The following is a 15141-nucleotide window of genomic DNA, read 5'->3' as shown; positions in this document are numbered from 1 at the left end:
CCACCACCACCACCACCAACCACAAAACCACATCACTTCATTATCGTCCTATCATAGACCAAGTACATGACCATGACCAGATTACGTAATGCCGGGTTACTGTAAATTAGGTCAGTCTAACTGCGTGCAGTTCTTGTACGTTGACCGTCGCTTCTTCTGTTCTGCCGCCCTCTTTGCAGAAAATCAAAGTTTTTTAAGGACAACATCAGGGCAGCTAGCTAGCTCAGCAGCTGGTCCTAGATTTGGGATCATCGATTTAGGTGAATTAATATGCGTGGTAGTACCGTACTCCCGCTGTGTGACGCTGAAATCTTAGCAGAATAGCTCAAATTATCTTTGTCAGCTTCTAAAAATTCTGGAGCAAGAATCTGGATTTAACCGACACCTAGTCACATATATTTCTGTAAGTATGATTAGTCTAAATGAGTTTTTGGAATTTGTAGTTTTAGATGATTAGTCAGAATGCGCTAATCTCTGAGAGCGCGCTCGCAAGGAGGGCAGAGCCGAGGACTTCGGCTGCTCATTCTGCCTGCGTCCGCTAAACCTTTTTCAGGGGGCGATACTTTTCTTGATGCATTTTACATCGACTTCGTAAATAGACTTTAAAGGTAATACAAAATTTTGGTATGGGGTCATGAATTTGGTTCAAATGAAAATATTGGAAGCAAATGCGATCCTACAATATTCAGTGATCGTTGTCGCGGTTGAAATCAGTAAAGTTATGAAATTGTAAATAATACACTCTTTAATTAGTTGTATAGCTCTCTCTCAGGGTCAAGATATTAATTAAGCTATAAAACAATGTTTCTTGACTAAAATCGATCGACTAGCTATTCCCGTTTAGAAGTTATGTATCACAACTACATATTCCGAGATTTTCATGGTCGCAGCTACCATTGTACAGCCATAGGCGCGATTTGAAATTCATCAAAATTTACCGGGAGCACCGGTAAATTTTTATATTCAATTTTTCTCAAAAGCAAAAGCGTTTTAGGGGCTAAAAATTTTAGTGGTTATAATACATTCACTGGGGCATCAAAATATATCAAAATTGTAAAGAATCACTATCCACCCGATTTTGAAAATTTCCCAAAACTTTGTATTATTTTTAACGTTATGAGCAATAAATCCTTGGGAAGACGGACAACCCATAAAATTAGACGGTGAACTGGGGTTATTTTCTTTTGCGGAATCCATTTTGCGTATCGCCAAGCTGGTGGTTTGGGAACCCGATAACCGCAGAGCACCGATGAAAAAAAATGTCTGCGAAAATGAAGATGATCCTTATTTTTTAGGACGCAATTTGTCCGCCTTCACAAGGATATCCTCATTGGCAGACCAGCGCCTCTACGTACTGTACTGGTAATTGTATGGTTTGATAACACAGCTTGCCGTTACGCGTCATCACGTACATAATACTATTAAAGTATTATTACTCTGGTCTTTATAATTCTGTAATTACCTATTCATCCATTGTTAATATTGCATATAGGCCACTAAACCTATAAAATTTGTTTTATTATCCGTCATATTCTTCTTATTTTTTCCTTGCTACTATATTTTATGAGGTATTCACAAACAATAGAATAATTTAATTACTTTTATATTGATTGTTCCTGGTTAGCCAGTCTGTAGTGCACACCAATTGAATAGGCATCTACATGTATCTCTCTTTCTGTTCCTAATTGCTTTGGGGTAAATCCAATCCAAACTAAACTGTATGTACTTTGTTCGTTATACCATCGACTCGTTCACCCTAAGAGAAGAAAAGAAAAGAAAAAGGCGCCACAACAAAGTATGGAGATACAGCATTGCCCACTTCATATTTTTATATCTTAAAGCAACGTTTCACAACCTGTATTTAGTCTTGGCACCCTTTTAGAAATTTTTAAAGTTTGGCGTCCCCCAATCCCAAATATTATTTCCACAGCAGATTTGTTTTCCATCGCTCATTATGTACACTGTAGGCGTGCGGGCTTATTTTTGTGTGGGGGGAGATGCATCTTGCCTGAATACATGTAGTTACTACTAGTATCAGGTCTGTATATTTTGCTACAGAGCGAGCATCACCCTCCCCCCCCCCCCCCCCCCCCCCCCCCCCCCAAAAAAAAAAAAAAAATAGAAAAAAAATAGAAAAAATAAATAATTGTTTATTATGTCTAAAATATTGTTTGTCATCAGTATGATAAGATATATAATCATATATTCAGGCATGTCTATACCCAAATATTTTCAGTTATCTCTTTGTAAGGACTCGTCCTATTTTTCAGTTTTTTGAGTAAATAAAGCAAGCAAGAAAAATTTGACACTTTGTTGTGGTAAACATTTCAATTCAACATTAGATGTAAATAAGATTATACAAGGGCACTCTGTTTTCATGAAGATCCCAACCATCTTTTAAAACTGAAAATAGTAATGTTTGGCCTAATTTACCCACCTCCCTTACTGAACAAGTTGTCTTTTTGATCCACAGGGGCATTAAATAATATAAAGTAACACAGAGTAGATGCCCTTGAAGCCACACACAGACAATATATTGACAGTATGAGTACTGGTACTAACTTTGATCCTGGCAGCTGACCAAGAGTGTAAATTAGCCCTCTGAAAAGTGATGCATAATAACTTAATACAACCTCGTCATACTGTAAAAAGAGTATACAATTCTGAAGGATCAACGAGATTCATGTAATCATGAATTTTCATTTTTTTATTAATTGTTGCTACAGAATTGGATAATTATAATGATAATAACATGACTATTTGTAAAGCACTATATCCATTTCACAGAAATGCTCAAGCCGCTTTATAGAGTATACATGAACAATTAAAACTAGAATTATATGTAAATTGCAATACAGAGCACTTGAACAAATAACAATGCAATTAAGAGTACATTAGAGAAATACATGTAAGTTGACAAACTTGACACCGATACATACTGTAGGCCCATACAGTATGGATTAAAGAGATGGACATTTGATATAAACCTGCGTTTTTAATTGTTTTCCATGCCACCACAAACTTGAGTGTCTTGTGATTTCCTTGTCACTCACCAGTAAGCAGTCATTGAGTGAATGTTTATTTTACTCTAGCTCTAGATTAAAGCAATATTTGTGTTGTATAATGAACTTTTCAAGTGCATTTCCTGTATGTCTTTGTCAATGAATTGCATCACCATGAGTTAACTCATGCCTGTTAAAGGTATTACAAAGTTTTGGTATGGGGTCATGAATTTGGTTCAAATTAGTGCTGTAACATCACGGATATCTCCAATTCCGTTTAACCGCCAGTCAAAACCGGATGGTTTTCGGTTAAACGAAAAAAAAAAAAAAAAAAAAAATTGTCCGTGTGGAAAAGCGGGAAGGACTTTCATTTAACTGCGAGGTGCATTTGAAGGCGCCGATTTGTGCTTGTGAACCTGTCACAAATAATAGTAACAATGTCGTTTTTGGAAGAATGTGTAAGATCATTAATGTAAATTAAAAACAGTTGAGGATCTAGGATAGAACCTTGTAGTACGCCGTGTGTAAAAGTTGGATGAATTATTATAAACTACATACATGTATTGAGATCTATTACAAAGATTACTTTCAAACCAAGATGACAGACAAATTGAAGTATTGTTCTAGTTTCCGAGTGGTGAGTCAACACACAGATTACTGAGCTGGGAGACATTGCCAGGCATAGTGCCAGGTGGAGAGGCATAAATCGAAACTAAAAAAAAAAAAAAAAAAAAAAAATTATATAAAAAAAAAAATTATATAAAAAAAAAAAAAAAAAAAAAAAAAAAAAATTATATAAAAAAAAAAAAAGGGAAAACAAAACCGTCCGGTCGGATACCGGTCGGATACCGGATGGTTAAACGTTTGACTACAGCACTAGTTCAAATGAACATATTGGAAGCATATGCGTTCCTACAATATCCATTGATCGTTGTCGCGGTTGAAATTGAGTCTAAAGTTATGAAATAATAAACTCTTTATGTTGTATAGCTCCCTCTCAAGGTCAAGATATTAATTTAGCTATGAAACGATGTTTCTTAACTTAAATCGACCGATAAACTATTCTCGTTTGGAAATTGTATATCACAACAACATATTCTGAGATTTTCATGGTCGCAGCTACCATTGTACGGCCATAGGTGCTATCTGAAATTTAAATTTTTATATTCAATTTTTCTTGAAAACAGAAGTGTTTTGGGGGCTAATTTTTTTAATGCTTATAATACATCCACAGTGGCATCCAAATATATTAAATTGTAAAGATTCACTTTCCACCCAATTTTCAAAATTTCCCAAAACTTTGTATTACCTTTAAGGTGAAAAATGAAAGATAAAAAGATTAATATAAAATAAGATGATTTCATATGGATGAGAACAAAATTAATAAAATCTCTTTACTTGAAGAATGAAAAGAAGATTTTTTTTTTTGAATACTCATTAATGATTAGTTTACAACATGTTTATCACAGGGAAAAAATTAATATTTATTTTTCGGGGGCTACTTTTCAAGCTTGCCTGCATGAAAATAACATTCTAAAATTTGTTTTGCATTGAACTCTATGCAAATTTACAGGGGCTCTTTTCTGATTTTCGGGGGCTCTTTAAGGCATTTCGGGGGCTAATTCGCCCTGAGCCCCCGTGTATTTTTATGCCTCCGCCACCGAAGGTGGTGCCGGAGGCATCATGTTTTCGGGTTGTCCGTCCGTACGTCCGTACGTCCGTCCGTACGTCCGTCCGTCCGTCCGTACGTCCGTCCGTCCGTCCCGTTTGACCGTTATCACAATATCTCAAGAACCATTTAAGATTTAAACTTAAGACTCGGGAATAGTATTTATCACCATAGGAAGACGATCTGATTAGATTTTGGAGTACGTAGGTCAAAGGTCACAGGTCACAGAGGTCAACTTATGAAATTCCTTGTATTGAGTTTGTTAGCGCGGGATCTCAAGAACCATTTGAGATTTAAACTTCAAACTTAAGGATAGTATGTATCACCATAGGAAGACGATCTGATTAGATTTTGGAGCACGTATGTCAAAGGTCAAGGGTCACAGAGGTCAACTTATGAAATTCCATACATTGAGATTGTTATCATGATATCTCAAGAACCACTGGAGATTTAAACTTCAAACTTAGTGATAGTGTGTATCACCATAGGAAAACAATCTGATTACATTTTGGGTCACGAGGTCAAAGGTCAAAGGTCACAGGGCTCATTATGTATGCAAAAACAGCTTGTGATCGCGTTATCTGAACAACCGATTGATGGATTCCTGCCAAACTTTGGTCATGTATGTATCTTGCAGAGCTGATGAACTGATTAGATTTTGGGGTCACGAGGTCAAAGGTCACAGGGCTCATTATGTATGCAAAAACAGCTTGTGATCGCGTTATCTGAAGAACCGATTGATGGATTCCTGCCAAACTTTGGTCATGTATGTATCTTGCAAAGCCAATGAACTGATTAGATTTTGGGGTCACGAGGTCAAAGGTCACAGCGCACATTGTGTATGCAAAAACAGCTCGTGATCGCCTTATCTCAAGAACCGATTGATGGATTCCTGCCAAACTTAGGTCATGTATGTTACTTGCAGAGCTGATGAACTGATTAGATTTTGGGGTCATGAGGTAAAGGTCAAGGTCATGCGGCTCATTATGTATGCAAAAATAGCTTGTGATCGTATTATCATTAGAACAGATTGATGGATTCCTGCCAAACTTAGATCATTTATGTATCTTGCAGAGCCAATGAATGGTTCATAAGATCAAAGGTCATGGGCTCATTATGTATGCAAAAATAGCTTGTGGACGCATTCTCATTAGAACTGACAGATGGATTACTATTTAACTCAGGAAATCTTGCAGAGCCAATGAACTGAGTAGATTTTAGGGTCATGAGGTCAAAGATCAAAGGGTCATATATGTATATGAGAAATTGCTTGTAATCACGATATTCTGAGAACATGTTAATGGATTACAATTGAACTTGAATTTGAAAAATTTCTTCCGTTTCGGTTTGTAAAATTGCTCTATGACGGAGGCATCATTTTCGACTGTGCGCAGTCGAATTCCATCTAGTTTTCACTGGTTTATCAGATTCCAAGTAATTTAACTGATTCAGGAAACCTGAAAGCAAATATCCAAGATACATTAGTAATCATACCTCTTTGAGGAATAAAGATGAGATTTCCAACTTGAGATATAAAGTTAAGCTTTCCAGGTGAGGTCTAAAACCTGTAAGCTTGTGTGTACATGCCGTAATGTATTATGCCTGTAATCTATTTTTAATGACAGATAAATGACCATGACTACTTATATTCAGGTGAAAAAGAAAGTTAACAACCAAAGAACCAAAAGTGAAACTGAAACAAGCTTGTCATCTGTTGAATATTTCCTTATTCTAGATCTTATTAAACAAATGACTGTACTTAAAGTGACATTTTGACAAAGCTTAGGAATAAGATAAGAGCAAGACAAGTAGTGACAAATGTAAATATTACAAGAGCAATTTTTAAAGGTATTTCAACCAATGCCACTACCCATAACCATTAGACATGTTTTCAGCATGTAGTTTGAATAGCTGAATAAGAGTGAGTGTCTAACACATTAATTGTGTGCAGCTGCCACTGGTTTTGTGATATATACATGTATATTACATTTTTTTTATATTGATAGGCAAGATTAGGGGCATTTACACTCCAAGCATAAGCCCTGGGTTTGTCTGAACTTTTGTCTGAAATTGCTAGGCTACTACATGTAAACATGACTAGAAACCGGAATGGGGAAACCCATCTCAGCGCAGTCACTCTCACAACACTTGTAATCTATCTAGCTTTTTGGTCAGGTGACAATCCTCACTTCCTTCCTGTTTAACATGTTGTCTGCCATCTTTTTGTGACTCAATATTTACTGACGATTGTTTAGAGAAAGAAAGCCAAAACGAGGATAGACTAAAAGAAAACTATTTTAAGGTAACGCGCATTACACCTGAAAAGCAAGCGATAGCAAGAATAATTCAGCCAAACCTCAGAGATGAAAACACTTCTCTTTATCAAGAATTTGAAGAAAAGTTTAAAATTAAAGGTCTTCATTTTTTACACCTTAATGTGAGGTCTATTCTAAACAAGATATGGGAACTTAGAATTCTTTTTAAAAGAAAAAGGCTGTCTATTATTGCTTTCACTGAAACATGGTTAAACAATTCCATAAATGATGAAGAAATTGAAATAGACGGATATAAAATCATACGCCATGATCGATCCTCTGGCTCTGGAGGTGGTGTATGTTTCTATATCAGAAATGATATTGCATTTAATATTATGGATGCTATAAGTACTGGAGATACGGAATCCCTGTGGATAAATTTGCTTATACCAAGATCAAAACCAATTGTTGTTGGCGTTCTGTATCGACCTCCGAAAAACAATTTGTTTATCGAGAAATTGTCCAATATTCTTTATACATTAAAGAAGGATGACGAAATAATTCTTTTAGGAGACATGAATATTTGTCTTCTTCGCAAATCGCCACTGGCTAAAAAATATGTTGACTTGTTGACTCTTTATGGGTTTAGTCAACTCATTAAAGAGGCAACACACGTTACACCTACTACATGTTCTTCTCTATTGGATCATGTTGGTTGTACCAAAGAAAAGAAAATAAGTCAAAGTGGTGTCATTAGCGACCATTATTTTACTTTCTGTACACGGAAAAATGTTAGACTGGCTAAAGGTCATCACAGGACTAATGATATCAGATCCATGAAAAAATATACAGAAGAGTCTTTCAATCTTCAACTATCTGTTGTTGATTGGTCACGAATAACTGACTGTACAGATGTAAATGAGGCATGGTCAATATTTCAACATGTTTTTATCTCAAATTTGAATATGATAGCGCCACTGAAACGGATAAGAATAAAACAAAGATCAGAAACTTGGGTGACTAAAGATATTCTTTCCCTAATTCAAGAGAGAAATATAGTATACAAAAAATGGAGGAAAAGAGCAAAAGATGAGAAGCTCTATAAAAGATACAGAGTATTAAGAAATATGGTCCAAAGAGAGGTGAAAAAGGCTAAACTCAATTACTTACAAAACAAGATAGAAGAAAATAAACAAGATTCGAAAAAAAATTGGCAGAATCTAAAAAGCTTAGGATTGAAAAATAAGAAGCGAAAAGAACAAGAATCTGTCATTAAAATTGATGGGGAATTATGTCATGATAAGATGGCCATCGCTGATGAATTCAATTCTCATTTCACAAATGTGGCTGCCAAATTAGTAGACAAACTCCCCCCTTCCAAAGACTTTTTCAGCGCAGACAATGATTGTATTCGTGACTTTTACGAAAGAAAAGGTGTACGTGAAAACAGCTTCGAGTTATTACCAATCAGTGAACAATTTGTTTTCAAAGAGTTACGTACATGTAAGTTGAATGTATCAAAAAGTACTGGGTTAGACTTGATTCCAGCTAAATTTCTAAAAGATGGTGCGAAGGTTTTATTTAAGCCTCTAACCTATCTACATGTATCTTGACGAGTACTTTTCCAGAGGATATGAAAATAGCAAAAGTGACTCCACTTTATAAAAAGAAAGATAAAACTGATGTTTGCAAGATTCTAGAAAAATCGGTCTGTGTTCAAATTGAAAGATACTTCAAAGAAAATGATATAATTTATGAATTTCAATCTGGTTTTCGACATGATTATTCGACTGAAACATGTCTAATTCATTTGACTGATTATTTGAGGAGAGAAACTTCCCAAGGGCACTTTGTTGGTATGGTGCTCCTTGATCTGCAAAAAGCTTTTGATACAGTTAATCATTGCGTCTTATTGAAGAAGTTAAAAATAATGGGTTTTGATAAGGCAAGTTTAGATTGGTTTAGATCCTACTTATCTAATCCAAACTAATGCCTATAACATGCGGTGTTCCTCAGGGAAGCATTTTAGGCCCAATTCTATTTTCAAGTTATATAAATGATATGTGTATTTGTATAAAAGACTTCAAACTATTATTGTACGCAGATGACAGCGTACTACTCTATTCAAAATCCTGATCCTAAATATATTGAGGAAAAGCTCAGTGAACAGTTGTCTACGTGTGTCGATTGGATGACTGATAATAAGCTTTCTTTACACTTGGGAAAAACAGAAAGCATTTTATTTTGTTCTAAAAGTAGTTATTAAAAGTCATTTGAATTCTAAGTGACACACAATAATCAAGCAATCAAGAGAAAAGAGTCTGTGAAGTATTTAGGCATTGAGTTGGCTAGCGCAATTTCATTTTCATCTTTAGTAGAATCAGTTGTAAAAAAAGCAAATTCTCGTCTGAAATTTTTGTACAGATATCAAAGTTGTATGGATTTAAAAGCAAGACGTACACTCAGTTTTGCTCTTATTCAATGTTTATTTGACTATGCTAACCCTGCATGGTATAGTAACATAAACAAGTCAGATCAAAAGAAGTTGAAGATTATACAGAACAAAATGGTGAGATTTATCAACTGTTCTGGTCCAAGAACTCATGTTGGCTACGGCGAACTTTCTAAAGCTGGTTTTCTTGAAATCGACCAAAGATCAAAACAACTCGTATTGCATCACGTGCATAAAATATATCATACTAGGTCGAATCATTATATTCGATCCAACTTCGATCTTGTTACTGACGTACATGATTATAATACAAGAAATAGACGATTCAACTTTAACTTACCAGAAAGAGTAGGTAGTATTGGAAATTCGTTTTATTACAATGCCATAAAACATTGGAATTTCCTTCCCAATGGTGTAAAAGAAATAGGAAACTATGATCATTTTAAGAGGAAATTAAAGGAATACCTAATACTTGACAGTCAGAGAAGAGAAATGAATGACATGTTGTATGATTGAAATTTTTATTCTTCTGTCGGTTCATACTTTTTCATGTTGTATATATTTATGTTTTCGTACGTTATAGAAATTCTACAAATTCATCATTATTTTCCTCTTCTTCCTTCTCCTCTTTTTCTTTTTCTCCTTCTTCTTTTTCTTCTTGTACTTAATATCATTTCTATCATCAGTTTAATGTTGTTATTATTATTATTATCTTTAATAAGTAGTTCTTTTAATTTTCTTATCTGTCTGTAAATATTACTATTTTAACTTATTAATCTTATACATGTCTGTAAGGGACCCCACTGGAAATAAGCTCTCGAGCTTTCGTGGGTTATCCTGTTCAAGCTGACTTATTTTTGATCTGTTATTATTGTATATTGTTGTATGTTGGAAGCTTGTCGAATAAAAATCAATCAATCAATCACTAAAAGCCTGAATGTTTTTATTGCAAGCAAACAGTTTTCTTCCTGTTTTTTTCCAGTAGTGAAAATGGTATTTCAAAGAACTGATCACACTAATGGTTATTCAAAACAAAAATTACAGTGTGAATGGGCCCATTGAACGAGTGATGTTTTCGGTGGTGTCAAGTCATTCTGGGTGCGTTTATTGGGTCTTGCCACTAGATATGTACATATCGTACCCCACTATCATACCCCACTATCGAACCCCACTATACGATCGTGATTTGCGGGATGTCGCGTTTATCGTCTCTTCACGATTCACAATAAAGGCCTTGTCTCTGCGCAGCTGCTCACCGCCGTTTGACCCGGGAAGCAGACAGTTTCTCGGAGGTCAACTACACACACGTGCTTGTACAACAACATGACACAACACAATGCGCGCGCTAGCCTACGAACCGGAAATTAACCTGGGAGGCCCGATTTGTATGTGGGGTTCCAAACAGCTTTGCGTTTATCATCTCTCAGAAACTTGATTCTAGCTGTATGTCACATTCAAAACACACCTTTTTGCGTCTTTAGATATGCCCATATCTAAAGACCTTTAAAAAAGGCTTTGCGTTTATCACCTTCAAAATTTGCCTGAAAGACGTTTTAAAAACCTGATTCTAGGCAAAAATTTGGTCAGTAAACGCACCCTCTGATGGTAAGAACAACACAGACTGTTAATGACCCTGAATCTTGGCAAAGCTTCAGTCATTTAAATGGAGCTTAAACAAGCTTTTTACAGTGTGAGTGGGCCCATTGAATGAGTTTTGTTTTTGTTGGTGTCAAGTTATTCTGATGGTAAGAACAACACTGACTGTTCATGACCCTGAATCTTGACAAAGCTTCAGTCATTTAAATGGAGCTTAAACAGGATGTTTGAAAACTTTGAATGAGGGTCGAGGGAAATGGGAAGTGGAAGGAAATCATTACGAATAGTAAGACAGAGCTATTTTGAAAGTTTTGATAAAACAGAGAAAATTATGATGGGATTCTGAAGCCAGCGACTCTGTCTTGTTAGTGTATGATTTCATCAAGGATATTCATATTTTGAGGAGAAAAAGAATTAAATTTTGATTCAGCCACAAGTATGAATGATACCCACCTCATAACATTTTCCTTCCACTTAAGGAGAAAAAAGAAATGACAACAACTGAAATTTGTTGTAGATCCATACTGATATATATCTGAAGGGTGGGGGGGGGGGGGGGGGGGTTCCAAGGGGTATCTCAGGGATAAAATATTTCATAGTTTCACTTTGTTCCCAATACCCAGTACATGTATGTGAATTTCAAATCAAATACATTTTGATTCAGGGATTGAATAGAAATCATGAACAAAGCATGGAGCAGCTGTCACTGGAGAGAATTGTGTAGCACCAAAAGGGGCATTCCTTTAACCTGATGACTACTGAATCATCTAATTCTCATAGGCTTAAAGCCCCACTGCACTACTTATAGCTACTTGCGCCCTCTATCTAGCAAACAATCCCTAATCGGTGCCTGCTGGTCCCTCATGATCCCCTGTTTCTTATGTTGATTGAGAGCTGATTTGATGAGATAACCACCCGTCAGTGACCTTGCAGGGAAGTCTAATCCCATGGCCAAAATAGTGCAGACGGGCTTTAATACAGGGAACACCGGTAGAAAACAGGTTAATTAGCCTGGGAACTTGGATACTGGATGCACATAAATTAGGGCCTGAGGAGATAGACTAACTAGAGTTTGGGTTGGGGGAAATCCCCTTTCAATCCTGAATGCCATTACATCACCTGTTGAAAATCTATTTGCTTTGTCATGAGGAGGGATGGGATGGGAAATTTGTAGATTTGTCAATAAAACCGATTCCTCTTTGAATACTCACTTCTGTGCTCCAATTATTGAGTTCAGGGTTATATGGCAATCATCCAAATTTGACTATTATCACCAACTATTAAAAAAAAAATTGTTATAACTTTAATTATAACAAATTTAATCACCCCTCTCTTTTATCCTTTTTTTCTTTTTGACATGGCATGATGTAACATGAATATGTGTCTGTTTTTCCATGCTCTATACTGTCTTGTCCAATTCTTTTTCAACTTTTAATGATTGACGCTCAGACATCACCATCATGCATTTTTGGGGGTATTTATACTGTCAGGTACTAACTACTGTATGCTTTGTTATTCTTCATGGGGATTCTCTGTAAAGAAAACTGTTTGATGCTACAAGAGTTGTGAATTACATGGTACAATAACAAATACAAAGTAAAGAAATTATATACCTCAAAAGTTATTCCATGTACTGTAGTGATTGTGAGTGCAAAAGATACCAGGTACTACTGGTACATCTCCCTGACAAGACGTAGGCCGATATGTAGGATGTACACAATGCGACTTAGTAGGGTCTGAGGAGAAAGACTAAGAGGGGAAGTCCAGCACCAATCATGAAGGCTGTTCCATCATGTGGAATGATGCAATCCTCTTAAAAGGGATGGGTGGTGATAATAAAACTGGTAAAATAAATCCTATTGAATCAACACCCTAAAATGTACTATACAGTTCAGGGATATGTACTGCCTTCATGTGTACAATATTGTCTGTAGGGATTTATATTTGGGTGTGGACTGTGTTTGTGTCAAAGGGAAAATACTGGGAATGAATACAGAATGCACCTTCGAAAAGAGAGGATTACAGATGATAATGGGGACTACTAAATATATACATTTTCTTGGCCTGTGTTGAATGTGTTCGCTAAGGTACAAGGCTAACAACCTTAATGCCAGGTGCTTCAGACCATGTACCTATGAGAAAGGGATACACTTAATAATGGAGTTATTCATACCCCTTGTAAATTTGATATAGTTTGTGTTTTTCATAACTCATGAATGAAAGGTGAATTAGGACCTTAATTTAACGAATACTTTTAACCTTTGATAATTATGTCACATGGTCAAGTAACATGAATCAGAACAAATCAGTTGTTCACGTACTTAAACAAATTACAAAATTGGTAAGAGAATAATTCAGTTGTTGATTGTATATGTTCAGACAAAATAATACCCCCCCCCCCACCCCCTTTCAATCCACTGGATTGTTTACTTAGAAACTGAAATAAAAGATGGTTTAAAACAAAGATTAACAAGTTAAGCATTATGAAAAAGTAGAGAAACAGAACATATTAGCAACAAAAATTACATTAAAAGGGTTCATTTTTCGAGAAGTTCCTTTTTAACGGAAAACAACGAAAGCAGGTATTATAAAAATAGTTCATGTCATGATATTATTTTTTTCTCCATTTATTTATTTAATCATGTTATCTCGCTTCAGCCGACACAGCTTTTTGCAGAATGTCTGCTGGTTGTTATCATAATAATTAATTTGTCGTTAGAAACCAATTATTGGTTTCAATTCCCATAGCCATTAATCTCACAGTGTGTCATTTGTATAACAATTAACCACACAGGATTTCTCTGATCAACAAAATTTTACATTTTACAGTTACATTTTATGTATTATTCAATTCATTTCATGAGATGAAAAACATTTTATTGGTATTTTATGCAAACTCTGCAGAATAGAGCAAATATGTAACAATATTTCTGTGAAATTTGAGGTCATTTCATTCTTATTATTGATATTGTCATACTACTCGCAAAAGTGTTGCCTAGCAACAGTTTTTATTTCCTTGTAACAAGAACTAAGTACTGGATGATTACCTGTACACCACATCATACGACGTGAATCATTCAATGCTATTAAATGAGTACATTGAAATGTTTCCAAATAAAATTTATTTCGAACATCCCAACCTGAATTAGAAAATCGGTTCCAATAATTGAATTACCCAAGAACTATAGCAGGTAGATCAAACATTTTCAAAGAAAAATATGAATTGATATTGCTTAGCAGCAACAAACATTCATATTCATGGACAATCAACAGGAAATGTAAATCAGAGTACACAGAGATGCACTCATTCAACTAAATAAAGGGTTTGTGGGCAATGCTGTCGAAAAAGACTGAGCTGACAGTTACTGCAGCTCCTGGTGGGGTCACTCCCCTGCAAAGAGTGACACGTATGACCGTTACCACAAATGCATATAACCCCCTTTTGCGGTCAATTTCAAGGACATTTTGTGAAATTTAACCCCCTTTTTTACGTCAAAACAAGGACAAAATCGTACTTTGAAATACCCCTATTTATAAGATTGTAAGGACACTTTCGCAAATTTACCCCTATTTTACCATATTTCAAGGACAAGACTCGGCTCCGAGAATTTTTCTTCCCGGTTTTCTCTTTTCCCTTCCCGGTTTTCTTTTTTCCCTTTTCCTGACCCCTATTTATCAATTTCGAGGACACCTGTGCACCCCTATTTTCTTTATTTCGAGGAATATTTTGTCCGCGGACATTGCTTGAAATTGACTCCTTTTTCCGCGATTTTGGTAACGGTCATGCGGTCCGGAAGTCACATTGAGTGACCCCACCTGGCTGCAGCTACATAAATTTTGTACCAGTGAGAACATATCAAAATGCTGCATGTTTGGTCAATTTAAGCATGGGGCAACAGTGAGTGGGGTAGGTATTGCACTGGCATGTCATGGAAATGTGTAACATTAAGAGGTAATATAAAGAGTGTTTCTACTTTCAGTTATAAGTATATCATATCTCTGTAATAATAGGTTCATAAAACACAGACAATTTCTGTCATCAATCATATTACATTTGTAGTTATGATTACAGCAATTATGAAATAGAAAATGAAGTTCTCAGTTATGAGCACTGGTCCCAACTGCCTTTGGGGGATACAGTTAACAACTCAAGTATTCATACCTCTT

At 35.7% G+C, this 15141-nt stretch overlaps 1 protein-coding gene across 2 annotated transcripts in view; it reads left to right on the top strand.

The window, feature by feature from the left end:
• The first annotated feature begins 236 nt into the window (after positions 1 to 236).
• Positions 237 to 15141, top strand: part of LOC100894073 (caspase recruitment domain-containing protein 11) — a 53235-nt gene continuing 38330 nt past the window's right edge. Inside the window, exon 1 of one of the 2 annotated variants that reach the window (XM_030984025.1) lies at positions 237 to 403. The gene's annotated coding sequence lies outside the window, so the exon portion shown is untranslated. The remainder of the gene's footprint in view (positions 404 to 15141) is intronic. The other variant, XM_030984029.1, reaches the window with a different exon arrangement.

This window comes from Strongylocentrotus purpuratus, unplaced genomic scaffold (assembly GCF_000002235.5).
Source record: "Strongylocentrotus purpuratus isolate Spur 01 unplaced genomic scaffold, Spur_5.0 spur5_scaffold_14, whole genome shotgun sequence".
In the NCBI taxonomy this organism is placed as follows: domain Eukaryota; kingdom Metazoa; phylum Echinodermata; class Echinoidea; order Camarodonta; family Strongylocentrotidae; genus Strongylocentrotus; species Strongylocentrotus purpuratus.
Note: the sequence above shows the minus strand (reverse complement) of the source record. Positions and strands in the feature narration are given on the sequence as shown.